Below are 13,769 nucleotides of genomic sequence, written 5' to 3'. Positions count from 1 at the left end.
TAATTCTTTTTTTTTTGTTAAATAAAATATGGCGTGTTTAAAGGCCCACTGGCCTGCCATCCACCAGCGACCGCAGGTGTTACTGCTGCCGCAGGCAGCAGTACCACTTGCTGCGGCAGCGTGGGAGTGTGGGGCGTGGGAAGTGGTGGCCCCGCCCCACTCCAAATACATAATATATATATTTTTTAAAAAAAAAATTCTTTTTATATTTAAAACAATCTCCAATTTTGATTTTAATAAATGTATAAAATAAATTAATTTTATTTTAAATTAGATTTATTTAATTTTATTAAAACAATAAATATATATATAAAATAAATAATGTTTATTTTAAATTTAGTTTTATTTAATTTTTATTAAGACAATATCCTCCAAGGAAAATATATATATATATATATATATATATATATATATATATATATATATATATATATTTTTTTTTTTTTTTAAATTAGAACTTTCAATTTTACATTCAAAACCCTTACCCAATTAAATCTTAATTTCTAAATCAAGAAAACAAGGGTTCTAATAATTCTTCCAGTCTCCATGGATACAGAAATTATTGACGAACAATTAATAAATTCACAATATTGAAAGCTTAAAACTTTCATCACAGAGAATTCGGATTTACAAACCCCAAACACGAAGAAGACAAGAAAGGATAATTGCGTAATAAATTGATAATCAATAACACAAGACCCTACCTGATCCTGATGCTATGATGCAATCTCCAAGAACTGTAAAAGAATTCACTCCTCTCAATAACTTTCCTCTGAAAAACTTTCGTGGTATCAGCCTTCTGAAATTCGCTTCCAAAATTTGTCTCCCAAAAATTCCCGTCCAAATTCGTATTTTTTTTTAAAATTTTTTTTTTTATATATAATATTTTATATTTTTAAAACAAAAGAATACCATTTCGTTATTAATAAAATTTTTATTAATAAACAAATTAATTAAGAATATATATATATAAATTTATAAATAAGTATATATATATATATATAAAATTAATTTCTTTATATATATATATAAGCATTGAAAAATTGGTTCCCTTCTTTAAATTGATATAGAAAATATAGTCAACCAATCGAACTTCTAATTTAGAATTTCGGTATTAGATTCAACTCTTCCCATTTAAATCTTATGTATACAGAAGTTTATTGACAAGCATCTGATAAATTTCAATATCGTAATGTTTTAACATTCATCACAGAGAATTTCAGATTTACAAACCCCAGACACGAAGAAGACAGGAAAGGATAATTGCGTAATAAATCGATAATCGAAAACACAAGACCCTACCTGATCCTGATGCTATTATGCAATCTCCAGAAACTGTAAAAAAATTCGCTCCTCTCAATAACCTTCCTTTGGAAAACTTTCTTGGTATCAGCTTTCTGAAATTCGCTTCCAAAAATTGTCTCCCCAAAAATTCCCGTCCAACATTGTATATCTCAAAAAATGAACCCCCAAAGTTGTGATAAGCAATTTCTCCTCAATTCGGGGCACTAATTGTGCGTTTACCCGAGAAGACTCTTTGCACAACTCAGTTAACTCCAAATTAACCTTTATTATCTTTTCTTATTCTTTTGCATTCAACTTTCATGCACATTAAGTTGAATTATTAAATAACTTTATTTAATATTCCACTTGACTTCTATTTTAAATTAATTTATTACTTTAATCTTATGTGCACTTTTAAGAAATTAAAATAACATTATTAATTTCTATAATTTAATCTTTTAATTTAATTCTCATATTTAAATTCATGCTTAGATCATGCGATCTAGAATTCTTAATAATTTAATATCTTTCAACTTTTAATTTATTTTAGAACTTAATTGATAACATATTTAATTAATTTAAATAACAATAATATTTAGCATTTATTTAAAAATGAACTCCAAATATATTATTATTAAATTAAATAAATATTATCCTGTTCTAAATTTATCTTTGAACTTTAATATCCAAATTTAATTCTTTTATTTAATTAATTTCTCAATTAATTAAATATAAAGATATCATAATAATTCTCTATTAAATTAAATCATTAATTAATCTTTTTAATTATACTTAATTAATAGAAAATACACCAAGGACTCATAAAGCAACATACGAAAACCCATCATAGAAAAATACAAACCAAAACAAACAAAAGGGTTATAATCACGAAATTACATCATTTGATGCATTCAGAGGGTACTTAACTCAGATACTTGTCCTGATTATCAATTAGGACAATTGGCTAAAGGGTTTAGGATTTGGACTTAAGAGTTTATCTCCTCTCTCTTACCATTGAGATAGTGCGATAGGGTACACTCATCTTGACAATTCAGGGAAGTCGATACCCGGTACCTGCAACCTACATAAAATCCACGCATGTACAAACACAATATTCTAAGCTAAACAGACAATGGCAGGAAGTGGTGCATCGTGTAGATCCCGACTAGCAGGTGACTACGACTCCCTTCCTTAACCATATCAGAAACACCATACATAAATAAAACAACATGCACACCATACACATGCAGTATGGGGTAAGTATCCATAAGAAGCACATGGAATAATAAACCATCTAACTAATCATCATCGATAACTGAAAACATTGAATAATCATCATACATGCATGAAATATAGAGTACCAAGTAATCTCATCATATAATAAATTGGGTGTAAAACAACATCTGATAATCTTTTAAAATAATAATACTAATCATCAAACATAAATTGGCCTAAAAGAGTTTGGCAAGGATGACAGAAATGCGACTTAGGGGCAGGCACTACATCCACCCCCCCAGACTTAGGCTTACTCTTGGAAGCCTACAACAAAGAAAAGCTAAGGACTCACTGTGCGGGTCCCATTGGACCCTTTCTCCCTGTAGGAGGATAAGACTCCACTGAGTACACTCTCTGGGCTCTATCCATGCCACCAACTGAAGGTTCTGAAGCTGCGGGTCTCTGGCTTGAGAACTATGGTTTCCCTTGAGGGCAATGAGACGACTTGTGTCCGCGTTGTCCACATGAGAAACACTCTCCATTGAAGCTCCTCTGAACTCTAGGTGCACTAGACTGCTGGAAACTCTTAAGTCCAAATCCTAAACCCTTTAGCCAATTGTCCTAATTGATAATTAGGACAAGTATCTGAGTTAAGTACCCTCCGAATGCATCAAATAATGTAATTTCGTGATTATAACCCTTTTGTTTGTTTTGGTATGTATTTTTCTATGATGGGTTTTCGTATGTTGCTTTATGAGTCCTTGGTGTATTTTCTATTAATTAAGTAGAATTAAAAAGATTAATTAATGATAATTAAAAAGATTAATTAATGATTTAATTTAATAGAGAATTATTATGATATCTTTATATTTAATTAATTGAGAAATTAATTAAATAAAAGAATTAAATTTGGAGATTAAAGTTCAAAGATAAATTTAGAACAGGATAATATTTGTTTAATTTAATAATAATATATTTGGAGTTCATTTTTAAATAAATGCTAAATATTATTGTTATTTAAATTAATTAAATATGTTATCAATTAAGTTCTAAAATAAATTAAAAGTTGAAAGATATTAAATTATTAAGAATTCTAGATCGCATGATCTAAGCATGAGTTTAAATATGAGAATTAAATTAAAAGATTAAATTATAGAAATTAATAATGTTATTTTAATTTCTTAAAAGTGCACATAAGATTAAAGTAATAAATTAATTTAAAATAGAAGTCAAGTGGAATATTAAATAAAGTTATTTAATAATTCAACTTAATGTGCATAAAAGTTGAATGCAAAAGAATAAGAAAAGATAATAAAGGTTAATTTGGAGTTAACTGAGTTGTGCAAAGAGTCTTCTCGGGTAAACGCACAATTAGTGCCCCGAATTGAGGAGAAATTGCTTATCACAACTTTGGGGGTTCATTTTTTGAGATATACGAAGTTGGACGGGAATTTTTGGGGAGACAATTTTTGGAAGCGAATTTCAGAAAGCTGATACCAAGAAAGTTTTTCAGAGGAAGGTTATTGAGAGGAGCGAATTCTTTTACAGTTTCTGGAGATTGCATAATAGCATCAGGATCAGGTAGGGTCTTGTGTTTTCGATTATCGATTTATTACGCAATTATCCTTCCTGTCTTCTTCGTGTCTGGGGTTTGTAAATCTGAAATTCTCTGTGATGAATGTTAAAACATTACGATATTGAAAGTTATCAAATGTTTGTCAATAAACTTCTGTATACATAAGATTTAAATGGGAAGGGTTGAATCTAATACCGAAATTCTAAATTAGAAGTTCGATTGGTTGACTATATTTTCTATATCAATTTAAAGAAGGGAACCAATTTTTCAATGCTTTTATTTATATATATATATATATATATATTAAAAGAAATTAATTATATATATATATATATATATATATATTTATAAATTTATATATATATATATTTATAAATTTATATATATATATATTTATAAATTTATATATATATATATTCTTAATTAATTTGTTTATTAATAAAAATCTTATTAATAACGAAATGGTATTCTTTTGTTTTAAAAATATAAAATATTATATATAAAACAAAAAAAAAAAAAAAAAAACACGAATTGGGACACGAATTTGGACGGGAATTTTTGGGAGACAAATTTTCGAAGCGAATTTCAGAAGGCTGATACAAAGAAAGTTTTTCAGAGGAAGGTTATTAAGAGGAGCGAATTCTTTTACAGTTCTTGGAGATTGCATAATAGCATCAGGATCAGGTAGGGTCTTGTGTTATTGATTATCAATTTATTACTCAATTATCCTTTCCTGTCTTCTTCGTGTCTGGGGTTTGTAAATCCGAATTCTCTGTGATGAAAGTTTTAAGCTTTCAATATTGTGAATTTATTAATTGTTCGTCAATAATTTCTGTATCCATGGAGACTGGAAGAATTATTAGAACCCTTGTTTTCTTGATTTAGAAATTAAGATTTAATTGGGTAAGGGTTTTGAATGTAAAATTGAAAGTTCTAATTTAAAATATATATATATATATATATTTTCCTTGGAGGATATTGTCTTAATAAAAATTAAATAAAACTAAATTTAAAATAAACATTATTTATTTTATATATATATATTTATTGTTTTAATAAAATTAAATAAATCTAATTTAAAATAAAATTAATTTATTTTATACATTTATTAAAATCGAAATTGGAGATTGTTTTAAATATTAAAAAAAAAATTTAAAATATATATATATATATTACGTATTTGGAGTGGGGCGGGGCCACCACTTCCCACGCCCCACACTCCCACGCTGCCGCAACAAGTGGTACTACTGCTTGCGGCAGCAGTAACACCTGCGGTCACAGGTGGATGGCAGGCCGGTGGGTCTTTAAACACGCCATATTTTATTTAACAAAAAAAAAAGAATTACGATTTACTTTTATAAATCGATTTTTTTGTAAAACGTTTTAAATAAAATTATTTTATTTAATATTATTATTATTTAATTTAAAATTTATTAAATTTTAAATTATATTGAAATTTTATTATTATTTATTAATAATTTTATAAATAAATAAATTATTAATAAATATAATATGATTTTTTATGTATCACTAATTAATCTTATCTAAAGTTTGACTTAATTAAGATTAATTAAATAGAAAATTTGTTTAAGCAAGCTTAATACTATAACACCGATTGTAATGGAAGCGTAGATTATTATAATCAATTAGTATTATTAAAAAAAAATTTAATTATTACCTTAGATTATTTTAGGACTTTGTCTTAAAATCAATTAGGGGTAATTAGGTGTTTCATTTGGAGATAGGAACGGGATAATTTGTAAAGGTGAACTATGGATTCTATCTGTTTAAAACTTACGTTCAATTGGAAACTGAAACATAAACCTTACCTTAATTCAATAATATACTTTCAAATCCAATCTCTGAGACTTTGATGTTTTCTTTGTGCTTTGAGTGTTATGGGGTTAGTTTAGCATTGACCAATTTAGGTTGTTACCAGAGGCTCGGGGTTGTGAATGTGATGTCATGATGATTTGGTTTCGATCTTTCTTAACCTGACCATGGTAATGTGATGAAGTGCTCTATGACATGATTGTATTTACTATTTGTTATTGCTTTTCAATTTCCTTATGTGAAGCTGAGGTGTATGTATTTGAGATACCTAACTTAACCATTTTCGAGTCTCGATCAGTTATATTTGATAACCATTTTTGAGTCTCGATCAATTATACTTGGATTGCTTTTCGATCGCTTGAGAGGACTGAAGTGTTTGTTATGTTCTTGATGATGTCATGTTTTGACTTGACCATTTTGGAGTCTTCGATCAGTATTGTAATTTACTATTAGGATACTTTCTGGTTGCTCATTGGAGAACCATTGGATTTTGTGATTTATCATTGATGCCTTCAGTTGCTGATAGAGAACTGTCATGGTCATATGATTATTATTTGGTGCTTATCTGTTGCTCGTGAAGAACTGATGTAGTTTTGTGACTTATCTTTTATGATGTCTTTTCAGTTGCTTGTATAGGACTGAGGTGGTTTTATTATGATTCTTTAATTTATGATTTCATGAGCCTAGGGTAGGTTATCTATGTGTAGAGTCGGAAAGTGGCTTGCAATGGGGATCGGGGCCCTAAGAGGCTGCCTGGAGTAACCCATTGTAGGTTGTTTTAATAAGTGAAAACATTTACACTAAATGAGGGAAAATGAACCTAATAAGATAATTGTATGTTCTCTCTCATGCCTTGAGTGCTAGTACAGACTAGGATGGGGTAGAGAGAACGCTTGGTTACGACCTTGCATTCCATAGTATGCCTCGTCAGTACGAGAGGATACTAGTGGCCGCAGGGATCAGTAGGGACCCAGGATTCCTAAGAGATTGCTCGGGTAACTTCTACGTGACTTTTGCGATGACACTTTCCCGCTTGCATATTAGGTTTCCTACGTGTCTTGTGGTACCTCTGGGATTTAGATGTCGATCTTTTTATGAACCCTTGAGTTAGCATACTTATAGGATTTCCTGGACTTAGAGAGTATTTATGATTATAGGTTTTGTTATCCTATTTGGGACTTGAGACTATCTCCTCAGCGCGGTGGGAGTGGACCATTTAGGTTCCACGCGGTCGGGTGGTAGTGCTTTTACTCTTACCATTGAGATCCGTTCCGTGGTCACCGTGGCTGGAGATTTCGTGATTGGCATTTACCTTCACTATGTTCTTGGATTATTATGATGGATGGTTAGATTTTATGATAGATGTTTTATCATTATGGATGTATCATGTATGGTGAATAGTTTCATATATTTTACTTTACTTTGTATCATGGATTTGAGGATGTTGTATCTTGATCTTTACATATGTATATTCTTTTAAGCCTTTCATACCCTGTGACTTGTACAGTGGATGATTGAGCATTCCGAATTAATTTTCCAAGAGGCATTCGGAACAAATGTATAATATGGACATGGGACTTCTGATTATTCTTTCATATTTATGTGATATTTGTTAGACTTAGAATTAATTAAATTTAAACGTGACTCAACGTCTTGGGATCTTTAAGAAATGTAACTTGCAATGTATGTTTGTCGATGATTACATGTTATTGCTTCCGCTACTATGTGTTTGATGTGTATGTTATACTTTCTTACTTTAAAAAAAAAAAAAATGTTTAGCAAACTTAGTGAAACTTTAGGTTAATTCTTTTGGATCCCTTGGCGGGGCGTTACAGGTAATAATTAGGGGGGACTACAAACAATAAATTCTCCAATGAAAGGTTTTAGCACCTTACTCATGAGGTGCATAAATGTACTAGAAGTATTTGATAGCCCAAAGAGCATCACAAACCATTCATTAGTTTTGAAAGCGCTCTTCCATTCACCCCCCTCCCTTATTCTTATTTGGGGATAACCACTCTTTAGGAAAATCTTTGAGAAATATGTTGCCCTACCTGTGCAACCCATCAAGTGTTCCATTGTAAGCATTGGGAACCTATACCTTATAGTGATCGTATTTATTGATCTAGAATGTGTACACAACCTCCATTTACCAATTTTCTTTAGTGCCAAAATAATGGGTACTACACATGGACTTAGGCTTTTACTCACCAAATCTTTGTGCAATAAATCCTACACTTGCCCAACAATCTCCTCATTCTATGTAGGCGTCATGTTATAAGTAGCTTTATTAGGGAGGGTGGCTCATGGTATCAAATCAATGTGATGGCTTATGTCTATAACAAGGGGGTGATGAAGTAGGCATTTCCTCCATCACTATGTCCTTGTATATGCTTCTCCAATAGACCCTTCATTTCTTTAGGAACATCTTTCTTCTTCTTGATTGACTAATTTGATTCTTCTCTTGATCTTAGTACTAAGGAAAAACATGAACTTCCCTCTTCTTTCAAAGTCTTCAAAAGTTTTTTTCACCCACCAAAATAAAACTAGTGCTTATGTGTTTGTCTTTACTATCATCTGGTAGGGGGTTCATACTACAATTCACACCATTTTTGGTTATTATAGAGGAGTTTTTCTTTGCACCATGTCTAGGGCCTACACATAATACTATAATGGATTCCCCAACAAAAAATGGCATGCATCCATCAGGATTACATTACAAAGAATCCTATCTTTATACTCCCCTGTCTGAAATTTCACCCATGACTTTTCATCCACTAAGACTTGTTGCCTCTTAACCATGACACCTTGTAAGGGTTAAGATGAGGTAATTTCTTTAGTCTTTACATCTCTACCATTTCTATTGAAACCAAATTCTCAGTTGAACTAGAATCGACAATAACATTGCATACCTTCAACAAGGTTCTCCTCAGCATCCATTTTTTTTTTCTATATTTCAGTTTGAAGCTCTAGTTGGGCATGTGACACTTTGGCTAACTTCTTCTTGGATCAATTGGTTCATTCGCTTTCCTCCATGAGAGCACGAGGCTTGTTTTAAGGACACTTGTTTGCAGTGTGTTGTACTTGGTTACAATTGTAACACCTTCTTGTGAAAACACTTGGACCTCTACTTGGTCCTCCAAATATACCCTTTCCATTAGGTCTCCTTCCCTCAAAGCCTCCTCTTGAACTTGAGTCTCCACTCTGCTCCTACTGGCTAGGCTCACCTTGGGGTTTTGGAAATTGGCTCCTTTTGAGTCTATCTAATCCATGTCACTATAAACACATTTTGATCCCATACTAAGTCTTGTTTTGTGTTTTATCAAGAAGGTTTATGAAGAGGTTGAGTGCCTTTTGAAAGATTGTTTTGTGAACCATTAAAAATGGAGTGGGGCATGGAAATTTTGTGGAAGTCTGACCAGGAGTTCTACTACTTCATATTGGTATTAGAAAAGTTGGGGTTAAATGTGTATAACTTGCTTCAAACCTTATGGATTTTTACCAAACATATTACTCATGAAAGATGTTTCACTTCACAGACATATCTAAACATATGCATTAATGACCCCAATCAAGCCCTATAACACCGTACCATGCACAAAAAGTCACAAGAAATTGTGTAATTAAGATCAATCTCTTGTATTATGCAATTAAATTAACTTCTTTACCATATGCCTCAACTCAAAGGGGCACTTATATGCATTTCCCAATTGTTTGAACCATAGTTCCATGACTCAAACTAACCTATGCCTCAACAAGGTCAGCTCGACCCATGACTTGAAAATAAATTGACTATGACTTGACACAATGAGAAAATAAAGATTTTTCATGATAAAAATTGTTTCATGCACCCATTATGGAATAAAGCTTAAAAACATTATAACATCATGAAATACAAGATAATTTGATGACATACATAAACACACATCTATCACATAAGTACAAATGCAAATTATAGCTAAAAGAAATATAAAACATAGATATGCAGAATTATAAATATTGTCAAATGTATATAAAATCCATGACATCAAATGTTCTCAAACACATGCGTAAACTGTATACAAAAACAAGTCTTTGACTCAGGCTCTAGCTCATCCTTAGCCTCAAATTAATTTGTCTACCTCATGCAAATGCATCTGAGGTAGGTCTTGGATGACAGACAAGCCATAGTCTCTACTTGTGAGATACCACTCCGATCAACATCATCTACATTGATACTTGATCGTGCTTTATCCTTCTTTACTATATCCACAACCTTGGTCTCTATTTCTTCTTGGTCAACCCACTCATGGCCCTCCTCAGTAAAGACATAATCGATAGACTTAGCGAGCTAGTCAAACTCTAGATTGATCTCTGCTAGAGTGATCAAAGAGGAGTCAGTGTTCAAAATCCATCTAGTCCTAAGATGGAGGTTGTAATGGATGAAGACAAGATCATTCAGTCCCTTTTTAGATAGTTTATTGTGCCTCTTCGAGTTGATGTGCTTGAATATGGACCAATTTTGCTCACATCTAGAAGCGTCGCATGGCTAACTCTAATACAAATGACAATTTTTTGAAGGTTTGAGGTTGTAGGCCCAAACATTTGCCAAAATCTATGTGAAATAAGAAAAAGGAAAAAAATAGTCTCATTTCCAACTTTAAGGATAGATTGCAAAATCAAAATGCATAATCCTTAAAGTTACAAATTTAAGAATCTGAAGTTTAACATATATTGCTAATTGGTTGCAATTCTTTTATTATATGAAAATCACACCTTGTTCATTATTATATGCACCTATCTCTTGCACTATAGATGTGCTGGTCATCTTTTGCATCACTATGCATAGGCCACTAAGAACCTCCTCACAGTTGAAGTTATCAAGGAAGTGAAATGATACATTGAGGAAATAAGTTGCTGTGAAAATGGGCTATGAACTTGGTTTTTTCATTTCCTATCATTGATCTCCCAAATGGAGCCATACTCATCCTCAACTCCTGCATACTTGGATTAAATAACATCCTTGGCCCTATCCATGCCCTCATATATGTAGACCATATAGAGGGATTCTCCCCATCAACATCTCGTAGGAGAATTACGAGGGGCTCAGTGACCTGCTTATAATGTTAAACAAAAAAGTTAAGTCACAAGTGCGAATCAAAAACTTAAAATAAGAAAATTTTCAAAGTTGTAAAAAGAACAAAATATATTTACCTCCATGAATCCTCCACAAGGGGTTAAAAAACTTGGCTCATAAAAAGTACAATCTGTCACATCCATCTCTGTAGTGGTCGTATCATGCAACGAGGTAGTCCACTCCTCACCAATGAACATGCATCTCAAAGTTGGCTTTGATTCAACAAGGATTTTAGTGTGAGGAAATTCGAAGCAAATATAGTGATAATAGGACGAGCCAACTCCTTTTGCTCCATATATTGCTTCGTTATGCTAAGAACCAATGCATGATTGTAGATAAACTTGCACATGTTCTTTGCCTTATCAACACATGATTTAACCAATTTAGGCTTTCCTATATCCTCTAACATGAGGTCAAGGCAATAGGTTGCACATGGAGATCAATTTATTTTTATGTGCCTCCAAAAGTTTACCTGTAACAATTTTAAATTATTTAGAAATTTATGCGTTAAAAAAATCATAAATAAGTTCATAGATGCCTCTTAATCAACTTCAAAAGTTAAAAAGTTTACGTGCAACAACATAACTTGCTTCATTATCCGCCACCACCTGCACCACATTTTATACACCCACCTCGTATATAACTTCTTCAATAACCTCACATAAGTAAGTAGCATTCTTCACATGTAACAAAGCATCAATAGATGTTAAGAACATGGTGAATCCTCATTCTTGAAAGTAAAGAAAAATAATTATTAATTATCATGGATCAATCAATAAATCAAATATAAATTAAATTATTCACTGCATTTAGTGAAGTAGAATGATCAATCACCTTCACAGGAAACAAGAAAATTTAGGAGTCTCCTATTCCTCCTATCCATCGAACCAACTGACATGATGGTGCAACCTTGTTGACTCGAGGACTATTTTTGGTCCCTTAGCACAAGTTTCATAGCATTAATCATTTCTAATAAGGGGAGGCCACTTAACATCAATAGCCCTTTTAAGACCTGCCCAAGAAATGGTTACGAAATCCATCATGCCTTGTGACAAATAGATTATGATTAATCATTAGACAAAGTAAAGTTCAACTTCAAACATAATTTTTTAAAAATTTGATTGTAACTATAAAGAAATCAAATAAAAAAGAATTATTTGGTTGTAACAAATAGAATGTTGCAAAAGTACCAAAACTCAGTCATATTTGTTTTCGTACATCATTGGCCTACTTGTTCCAACTTATGGTCTAAGTGATGGTCGTGCACCAGAAGAAGTGCATGACACAAAGTAAATGTCCAACTTTGATATTTGGACTCTAGGGACAAGGGCAATAGAACCACTAGAAGGAGCAACAACAGAAGCACTAGCACCAACACTAGGACAAAAAGGAGGTGAGGAAGTACCCTCTCCAACCTAGCCTATAGATGTGGATCCAGATGTAATTGTAACTTCAGAATGAATGGGAGCCAATAGAAAACTCTTCCCGTTGCCTCTTCTTAGTTTTCTTTTCTTGTGCATGTGTTTCTAACTAGGAATAACATAAACGAATTGCCCAGGGAGTTGCCAATAAACATAGATCAACATCATTCCCAGGTATGTCGGCAACATGGTATTTAAACCTATTGATGCCGCCATGAAAAATTTCTTTACAAAACACACTTTTTTTTTGCCTACCAGGAGAGTCTTCAGTATATTTCCAAGATTCACACTTTGGAGGCATTGAGAGGAATTAATGTTTTCAAAACTTGAAGGCTGCTGCAATAAGACAAAATTATAAATTTGTGCATTGTAGAACGTATTTTAGAGAAATCAAAAAATACATGATTGCATTTTTTCTTCAAAAAATCATGGGTTTGCTATTATTCTTCTTATTTTATTGAAGTATGCAATTTTATTGTTTAATTGAAAACATTCAAGATTTGGAAAATTAAACTTATTTTTAAGAAAAATGAAAAATTCATAAACATACAAAAAAATGACAAAATTTACAAAATTTAACACTTGCCTCTTTCAAATGAGATGACAAATCTTGCTATGGCCTCCTTGATGCTCTCAATTCAAACCTATGACCTCCCCATTGTGATTTGAGGTCTCCTTGATGCTCTTCTTCACTGCAAGTTGCAAACCTATGACTTCTCTTTTTTCTCCCTCTCACTTTTCATTTCTTCTTCATAACAAGCAATTAGAAATGCTTATAGGGCAAAATAGAAGGCATTTGGGAAAAAGAAGAAGAAGCAAAAAGTGTTGTTTTTTGTATTTTTTTACTACAGCTCATGGCTACCATTGGCTGGGTCATGGCCCACAGACACGGGGATCATTACATGACTCGTTGGCTCAATGAGCCAAGTAGGTCATGACCCATCAAGTCACCTAGCCGAGTCATTAAAACTTACCAAGTTTGGCTTGGCCTACGTGACTCAATATAGGTTTAAGAACTCTAGTTTTAACCAATTCCAACCGGCCATGTGAACTAATGAGTAGTTGGCTTACAAAATGTTAAAAGTTGCACAACTCTTTACAACTTTTTGCAAATTTGATTCCTACCCATATTATTTTACCCAGATAACATTCTATCATGCCAATCATGACCCCTAACATGAAAAAATATCAAATGTACCACTTGCCTAGACATTTGGGGTGTTTGATTGAATTTGATTGATTTGGTCTTTGCATGGCTATTAGGACCTCATGGGCTTTTGGCCTTACAAACATGTTTAAAATCTTTACAAATGGTCCATAGGAC

At 32.2% G+C, this 13,769-nt stretch overlaps 1 protein-coding gene across 2 annotated transcripts in view; it reads left to right on the top strand.

The window, feature by feature from the left end:
• Positions 1-13,769, top strand: part of LOC149558334 (uncharacterized) — a 77,745-nt gene that overhangs the window by 16,200 nt on the left and 47,776 nt on the right. The gene's annotated exons all lie outside the window — the stretch shown is intronic.

Source organism: Cupressus sempervirens, chromosome 5, assembly GCF_028749045.1.
Source record: "Cupressus sempervirens isolate cs-2001-9-10 chromosome 5, ASM2874904v1, whole genome shotgun sequence".
NCBI lineage: Eukaryota > Viridiplantae > Streptophyta > Pinopsida > Cupressales > Cupressaceae > Cupressus > Cupressus sempervirens.
This window is presented reverse-complemented; position numbering and strand designations above follow the sequence as displayed.